Source organism: Pelophylax lessonae (assembly GCF_965119305.1).
Source record: "Pelophylax lessonae genome assembly, chromosome: 5".
NCBI lineage: Eukaryota > Metazoa > Chordata > Amphibia > Anura > Ranidae > Pelophylax > Pelophylax lessonae.
Window position 1 is genome coordinate 455426335 of NC_138772.1, and position 7961 is coordinate 455434295.

The window sequence follows — 7961 nt, forward strand, 5'->3', positions numbered from 1 at the left end:
AAAAAATACAGGGAAAGTTAACCATTACATGACATCACTACTGCAGTCGGCTGTAGTCGACAAAATTCTTGTGCAGTCTTTTGCACTTTTCAACAGACACCGACAGCCCGGGGACAAAAGACGGCCGATCGTTCGACGATCGGTACGTGTGTACGGGGCTTTAGTTTCACAATTGTCTGCTCTGCTATCAGCATGAATCACCTCTGACAAGTTTTTCTGACACCAATAGAAAAAAAAAGGTGACAGGGGAGGGACCTCCTGCTGATTAACAGCAAAGCTCTATTCCTGTGTGCTGGGGGGGGGGGGGGGGGGCTTCCCTCCAATCAGCTCTCAGAGCTCTCCTCGCTGACCTCTGCAGTGTGCAATTTCAGCTCTCTGTTCCCTTTTTTTTTGGAACTCTCGGACAAGCTTTTTAAATTTAGCACTTTGGTCTGTAGAGAAGAAAGGGCTGCAGATAAACAGGTAAAACCTATGTAGAAGGATTTGTTTCATCTCTGTGTATCATCTGAAGCCAGTCACTTCACTGGGTATATGGAAGAGTCTACAACCACTTATAATGGATTTATTTGAGTTTACCAAGCTGCTTTACTATCTTACGTATACACATTTTTTTATAACATGATCAGTCCATGTAATTGATGATTAGTGATGTTATTGTTTGATATTTTCATATATTTGTTACTTATAGATTTATCTATTTATTGAATCCTTTATATGCGATATTGCATTTTGATATTCGTATGGTTGGCTGTGCATATCGCCATTATCTTTTGGTGTATTGATGAATTTGCCAGTGAGGCAATTTGGTTGGATTGCTGCTCCCCAGGGGTTAACGCTTTTTGTTTTGTATTGTGGTGCATTATGGCCCCTCCTCTCTTTGGGTTCGGGATTTACATTTATTTGCTCCTGCCAAAATGACTTTATGGTAATGCACTAGGCTGCTGCATCCTCTCTTTTTGTTTTAGTTTCAGCTATTTGAATGAGCTGGCCTATGTGCGACAAATGCACCAAAGTAGTTCCTGCGCCTTTTTTTTTTGCAGTAAGCCTTGGGTGATTTATTAAAGTGGAACTTTAGTCAGAAAATTAAGTCCTTCTTGATGACTTCATGCTGGCCCCTTTTGCAGGTATATCTATGAAAAACATTAACCACTTGCCGACTGCCGCACGACTATTTACGTCGGCAGTCAGCCCCTCACAGGCAAAGCAACGTAGGGCTACGTTGCTAGCCTGTAAGGGTTTTGGGAGCGAGTGCTCGCCGCCGGATGCGCGCTCCCGCTCGGTCACGGACCCCCCCGCCGGGCACTCACGATTGTCCGTGACAGCGGGAAAAAGGCAGGCGGCTAGTGTAAACAAAGCCGCCTGTCAGTCTCCCCTGTGTAAGAATGGTGATCAAACGGCTCTACTATGTAGGACCGTTGATCACTGTTCTTACACATCAAGCCACAGCCAATCACAGTTAGAAACACGCCCCTAGGGACACACTTAACCCCTCCCTCTCAAAAAAAGTTAACCCCTTCACTGCCAGTGTCATTATTACAGTAACAGTGCATATGTATAGCACTGATTACTGTAGTAATGTCACTGGTAACCCCAAAAGTGTCAAAAATGGCAGTCAAGGGTCCGATCTGTCCGCCCCAATGTCGCAGTCCCGCAAAAAAATCGCAGATCGCCGCCATTACGCGTTAAAAAAAAATGACAAAAATCTTTCCATTTGTTAGTAAACGCAATAACTTTTGCGCAAACCAGTCAAAATACGCTTTTTGCGATTTTTTTTACCAAACAAAAAAAAATTGTCCTAAAATGTTAAAAAATTTTGATTTTTACATTTTTTTGGGGGGGAATTTCATATAAAAAAATGTGAAAAATATTGTTATTTTTGCAAAATTTACGCTCTTTTTTTTGTTTATAGCGCATGATCAAAAAATCGCACAGGTGATCAAACACCACCAAAAGAAAGCTCTGTTTGTGGGAAAAAAAGGACGCTAGATTCGTTTAGGTACAGCATCGCACGACCGCGCAATTGTCCGTTAAATTCATGCAGTGCTGAATCGCAAAATAGGCCCTGGTCAGGAAGGGGGTAAAATCTTCCGGGGCTTAAGTGGTTAAATATAAGCGTCTATACTGTTTATAACCCATTCTCACCCGGGTCTGCACATGCTCAGTTGCTCTCCACTTTTAGGCACTTTTAAACACTGACATATTTGTAGAGGCCAATCTGCTGACAGCCTTAACCACTTGTCTACAGTGCACTTTTACCCCCTTCCTGCCTAGGCCAATTCTCAACTTTTTAGTGCTGTCACACTTTGAATGACAATTGCGTGGTGATGCAACACTGTACCCAAACTAAATGACAAGGGGGAAGTGGTGCGCTACTCATAACATGAATGCTTCATAGTAGTAATAACAGATGAATCAACACATCAATGAAAATAACAAATAAGAAAAAGAAGGAAATGTGTAAATATAATAAATGTGCATAAACATCAATCATGCAGTGAATCAAGTCTGTGAATCTCTATATAAGTGTAAACAATCCTCAAAAAAATCTTCAAACGATGATGGTAACTTGAAGCCCCCTTTCACACGATCGATCCGACCGGATCCGCCTGTCAGTTTTTTAGGCGGACCTGATCGGATCCTCCAGGCATACCTATGGGGCAGCGGATGTCAGCGGTGACATATCTGCTGCCATCCGCATCCGATCCTGTCCGTGATATCCGGGCGGATGGAAACCCAATTTTCCATCCGTCCAGGGGATCGGATCGGATGGGATCGGATGATAGCGGACAGGATTCCCCCATAGAGAGCAGCAGGGCTCTGACACCTCCCTCTCTGCACACAGTGTCGAGACAGAGCTGTCATCCGCCTGCTCAGTGGGGATCGGCAGATCGATCCCCGCTGAGCAGAGAACGGTCCGCACCGGACAGCGGACCAGTTGAAAGGAGCCTAACTGTTTTAGTGCAGTGTTTCTTGCTATACACATAAACAGTTAGGTTGGCCATACATGATACAATTTTCTTTAGATTTACCTTTAACTATGTAGTACAAAGGCCTGCCTTATAGGATGCAATTGAAAGTGTTATTTAGTTCTGAACTCCTATTAAATGGTTTTTGGAAAATGTAACAGAAAATTGTACAAGAACATTGAACATGTATGGCCAGACTTTATTGTGCTGAAATCCTTTCACCAATACCAAAAACACCTCTGTGTGCAATGGCTGCTCACCTGCAGCACAAAGGGAATGTGCAGTATGTAATCAATGGGAGGATCTACCTAGAGCTCCTTTAAAGCGGAGTTCCGCCCCCCCCCCCCTCCAAAAATTAAAAGTCAGCAGCTACTCATACTGTAGCTGCTGACTTTTAATTTTAGGACACTTACCTGTCCTGGAGTCCAGCGATGTCGGCACCGCAGCCGATGTTTCCATTGGCTGTTGGGTGCTCCCACCGCCACTGCCGGTCAGGGAACCCAGCAGTGAAGCCTTGCGGTTTCACGGGCAAGTCCCTACTGCGCATGCACGAAGCACATTAGGATTGGCTTGGTGGCGGAGGGTAAGAGGAGGAGTCCTCACTTCGCCGCTGCGCCATTCCTGGAAGTGGGGAAGGGTACCACTCAAAAACAGGTACCCATTCCCCCCTGAAAGGTGCCAAATGAGGCAACGGAGGGGGGAGGAAGCAAATAAGCGGAAGTTCCACACTTGGGTGGAACTCCACTTTAACTTCCTTTAAACTCCTTTACAATTTTTCTGGATTGGATCCCTTTTATCAGCGGCAGGCCCCGCCGGGCCGCCTGGGGTATGTTTTTGTCTTTTTATAGACATATACAAGTAAAACCTCTTTACCATGGTGCTCCTTGCCTTTTGGTGATTGGTGGTTTTCTCTATCCACCCCTTGTGACCAGTCTATTTCTACTTCTTTCCTTCTCCTCCCTTTCTATTTCTTTTCTTTCTCTCTTTTCTCTCTTCCCCTTTCCTCCCCTTCCTGTTTTTTCCCCATCCCCCCTCCCTTCCCCCTCTCTTTTCCCCCCCTTCCCCTTCTTTCTCCTCCTTTGAGGTCTTGGTCTTTTCCCTTTTTTTCCCCATACCTATCTCCTTTTATTTACTGCCTCTTTTCTTATCTTCAAGTCACTTGGTTCTATGAGGATAAAGTGTCTGACTGCACCCTCCTCTCCGTATGTAAATCACCACCCAGGAGTTTCCTTGCCCCCCACTTTCTATATGGGGTGTGGGATGGAATTCTTTTAAACTGTATATATGACAATTAAAGATATATACCGTTGTTACTGGCTTTTATATAGTGTCACCCATGTCCGCCGGTGAGAGTTATTTTGATGGCTGCGCCCTCAGATCTGTGATCCACCGGGGCTCTAAACACTAGGTAAGATTTGCAGACCACGCTATAGCCGAATGACGGCTACGGCACAGCCAGCCAGTTCTGGGAGGGTGTCATTTGACCTCCTCCCGTATTGGCGCCCGCAGTGACTCACGGGTGGTGCGCTCTGTGATCGCTCCCATATTGGTTTTTTGTCATTTGTGCCATATCTTTAAAATATGATTATTAATTGTTTGATTGTTATCACCAGATGAAAACATAAATGTGTATAGCATCCTCCTGAAGAAGTGGTCATACCACGAAACATGTCGAGGTTACGCATTTAGAAGTTCGAGAAATCAATTACAGGATTGCTAGAACCCATACTGTGTTTGTAAACATTGTTTAGAGTACATGTTAAACACTGATCATGTTCACATCTTTGTGATGTAATTTTAAACTATGTTTTTTTTTTAATAAAAAGTTTTGATTTTATTCTATTTGAATATTGATTACGGTACCTGGAAAGTCCCACACAATTCTTTCCCACCCTTCATTCCCCCTTCCCCCTTTCCCTCCCCCATTGACCATCTGGGCAGAGATGTATAGTAACTAAGTAGAATTACTTCACTACTGTACTTTCCTAGAGTAGAATTTTTTTCTCCTACTTCCACTTTTACTTCACTAAATTTTTTCAATGATTTCAATACTTCTACTCCGATATTTTTTTTTGTGCTGCATAGTTACTCGTTACTGTTATAAAAATTACCACTGCCAGAACAGTAGATGGCAGGTTTCATGAAGCTCAAAACATGTGTATTATCAGCGCATACGAAAATAAATGCTACTGTATGTATAAATAAAAGCTGCATTTGAAATAACAAAAAACAATATGATGTTCAAACTTTTGACTTCTTTCTTTAATAACTACATAACACAGTACTTGTACTTTTACTTTCAGTACTTGAGTAGCAATTTTTTTTCAAAACTACTGCTACTTTTACTTTCAGTACTTGAGTAGCAAAATTTTTTAAAAAAACTACTTGCAATACTTAAGTACAAAAAATGTTGAATACTTTAGTACTTCTACTCAAGTCACTTTTTGATCGAGCACTTCCACTTCTACTCAAGTCACTTTTTGATCGAGCACTTGTACTTTTACTCAAGTATGGGTTTCGAGTACTTTATACAACTCTGCATCTGGGAGGCTGGTCTTGGGTATCCCTAACCCCACAAACTTTTATCAAATTCTGGGATGCTGGTACAATAGTCTTCCAATATATCACAGGCTTCCGTATCTCCTTTACAATAACACAGTATGTACAGCAGTCCTTGATTGTGGTGGCTGCATCTGTTTTCTTTTTCCAGGCTATGTACATTTTCTTTCAATCTGCATTCCTATACTTCAGCTCACATGGGATGGACTTCACTTGATGACAATGAAAGCTGTGAAACTGAACTAGGTCCGGGCCCCTGGCGGCCTCTTCTCCCTCCTCACTGCCCGCACGCTTCTATACAGGACTGAGTGTGCCGCTCTCTGAACTTGTAGAGCGCTGTGCAGATAAGTTCAGAGAGCGGCAGAGTCCTGTATAGAGGCGTGCGGGCAGTGAGGAGGGAGAAGAGGCCGCCAGGGGCCCGGACCTAGTTCAGTTTCACAGCTCTGATTGTTATCAAGTGAAGTCCATTGTTTACACTTATATAGAGATTTATGGACTTGATTCACTGCTTGATTGATCTCATATTATGTTTATGCACATTTATTATATTTACACATTTCCTTCTTTTTTTAGTTGTTATTTTCATTGATGTGTTGATTCATCTGTTATTACTACTATGATGCATTCACATTATGAGTAGCGCACCACTTCCCCCTTGTCAAATTGTATTCAGCAAGTTTAATGAGTACTTGTTATGGTGGGAGCTACCACTCACTAAGTTCTTAGTCACCACACATTATCCATAGCAGCGCACCTGTCATTCACTTTTTACTATAACCCAAACTCAATTTTTATCATTTTTTCACACAAATAGAGCATTCTTTTGGTGGTATTTAATCACCACTGGGGTTTTTTATATTTTGCTATTTAACCACTTTACCACCAGAGGATTTTCCTGCTTTACGTCCAGGCCACGTTTTGCGATTCGGCACTGTGTGAATTTAATTGACAATTGCGCGGCCGTGCAATGCCGTACCCAAACGAAATTGACGTCCTTTTTTTCCCACAAACAGAGCTTTCTTTTGGTGGTGTTTGATCACCTGTGCAATTTTTTGATCATGCGCTATAAACAAAAAAAAGAGCGTAAATTTTGCAAAAATAACAATATTTTTCACATTTTTTATATGAAATTCCCCCCCAAAAAAATGTAAAAATCAAAATTTTTTAACATTTTAGGACAATTTTTTTTTTACCTTATGTTTGGTAAAAAAAATCGCAAAAAGCGTATTTTGACTGGTTTGCGCAAAAGTTATTGCGTTTACTAACAAATGGAAAGATTTTTGTCATTTTTTTTAACGCGTAATGGCGGCGATCTGCGATTTTTTTTGCGGGACTGCGACATTGGGGCTTTTGGTGGTATTTGATCACCTGTGCGATTTTTATTTTTTGCGATATTAATTAAAAAATGCGACAATTTTGAAAAAATAACAATATTTTTCTACTTTGACAGTTAAAAAATATCCAATATAATCAATTTTTGTCATATATTTAGGCCAAAATGTATTTAGCTACATGTCTTTGACAAAAAATTCTCAATGAGCGTATTTTTAACCGCTTTATGACCGGAAGGTTTTACCCCATTCCTGACCAGGCCATATTTTGCGATTCAGCACTGCGTTATTTTAACAGACAATTGCGCGGTCGTGCAGCGCTGTACCAAAATTAATTTATGTCCTTTTTTTCCCCACAAACAGAGCAAAAAAATTGCAATAAGCGTATTTTGATTGGTTTGCGCAAAAGTTATTGCGTTTACTAACTAAGGGAAAGATTTCTGTCATTTTTGGTGTTTTTTTTTTAACGCGTAATGGCGGCGATCTGCGATTTTTTTTGCGGGACTGCGACATTGCGGCAGACAGATCGGACCCTTGACTGACATTTTTGACACTTTTGGGGGTACCAGTGACATTACTACAGTAATCAGTGCTATACATATGCACTGTTACTGTAAAAATGACACTGGCAGGGAAGGGGTTAATTTTTATTGGAGAGGGAGGGGTTAATGTATGCCTGGTGCTTACTGACGTGTGTGGGGGGAGGTAACTGTGTGACACAGGGACAGATCGCAGGTTCAGCTATGCTGAACCCTGCAATCTGACCCCGCCTGTCACTTAGGAGATCCACCCGCTTTGTTTACACAAGCGGGCGGATCTCCACACTCGATTCCACGACGATCGGGGAAGAGCGGCGGTGATCACCACCGCTCATCCTCTGTAACCGAATACAGTGGGAGCGGGCATCCTGCGGCGCGCGCGCGCCGCCGAGAGAGGGGGATGTCTGGCAACGTAGGTCAACGTCGCCAGTCGATAACAAGCCGCTTTGCCGCAGTACAGTCAACGTGACTGGTCGACAAGTGGTTAAACTAAAAAAGACCAACATTTTTGAATAAAAATAAGTTTTTCATAGTTTATTGTAAATTTTTTCTTCTGCACTGATCTT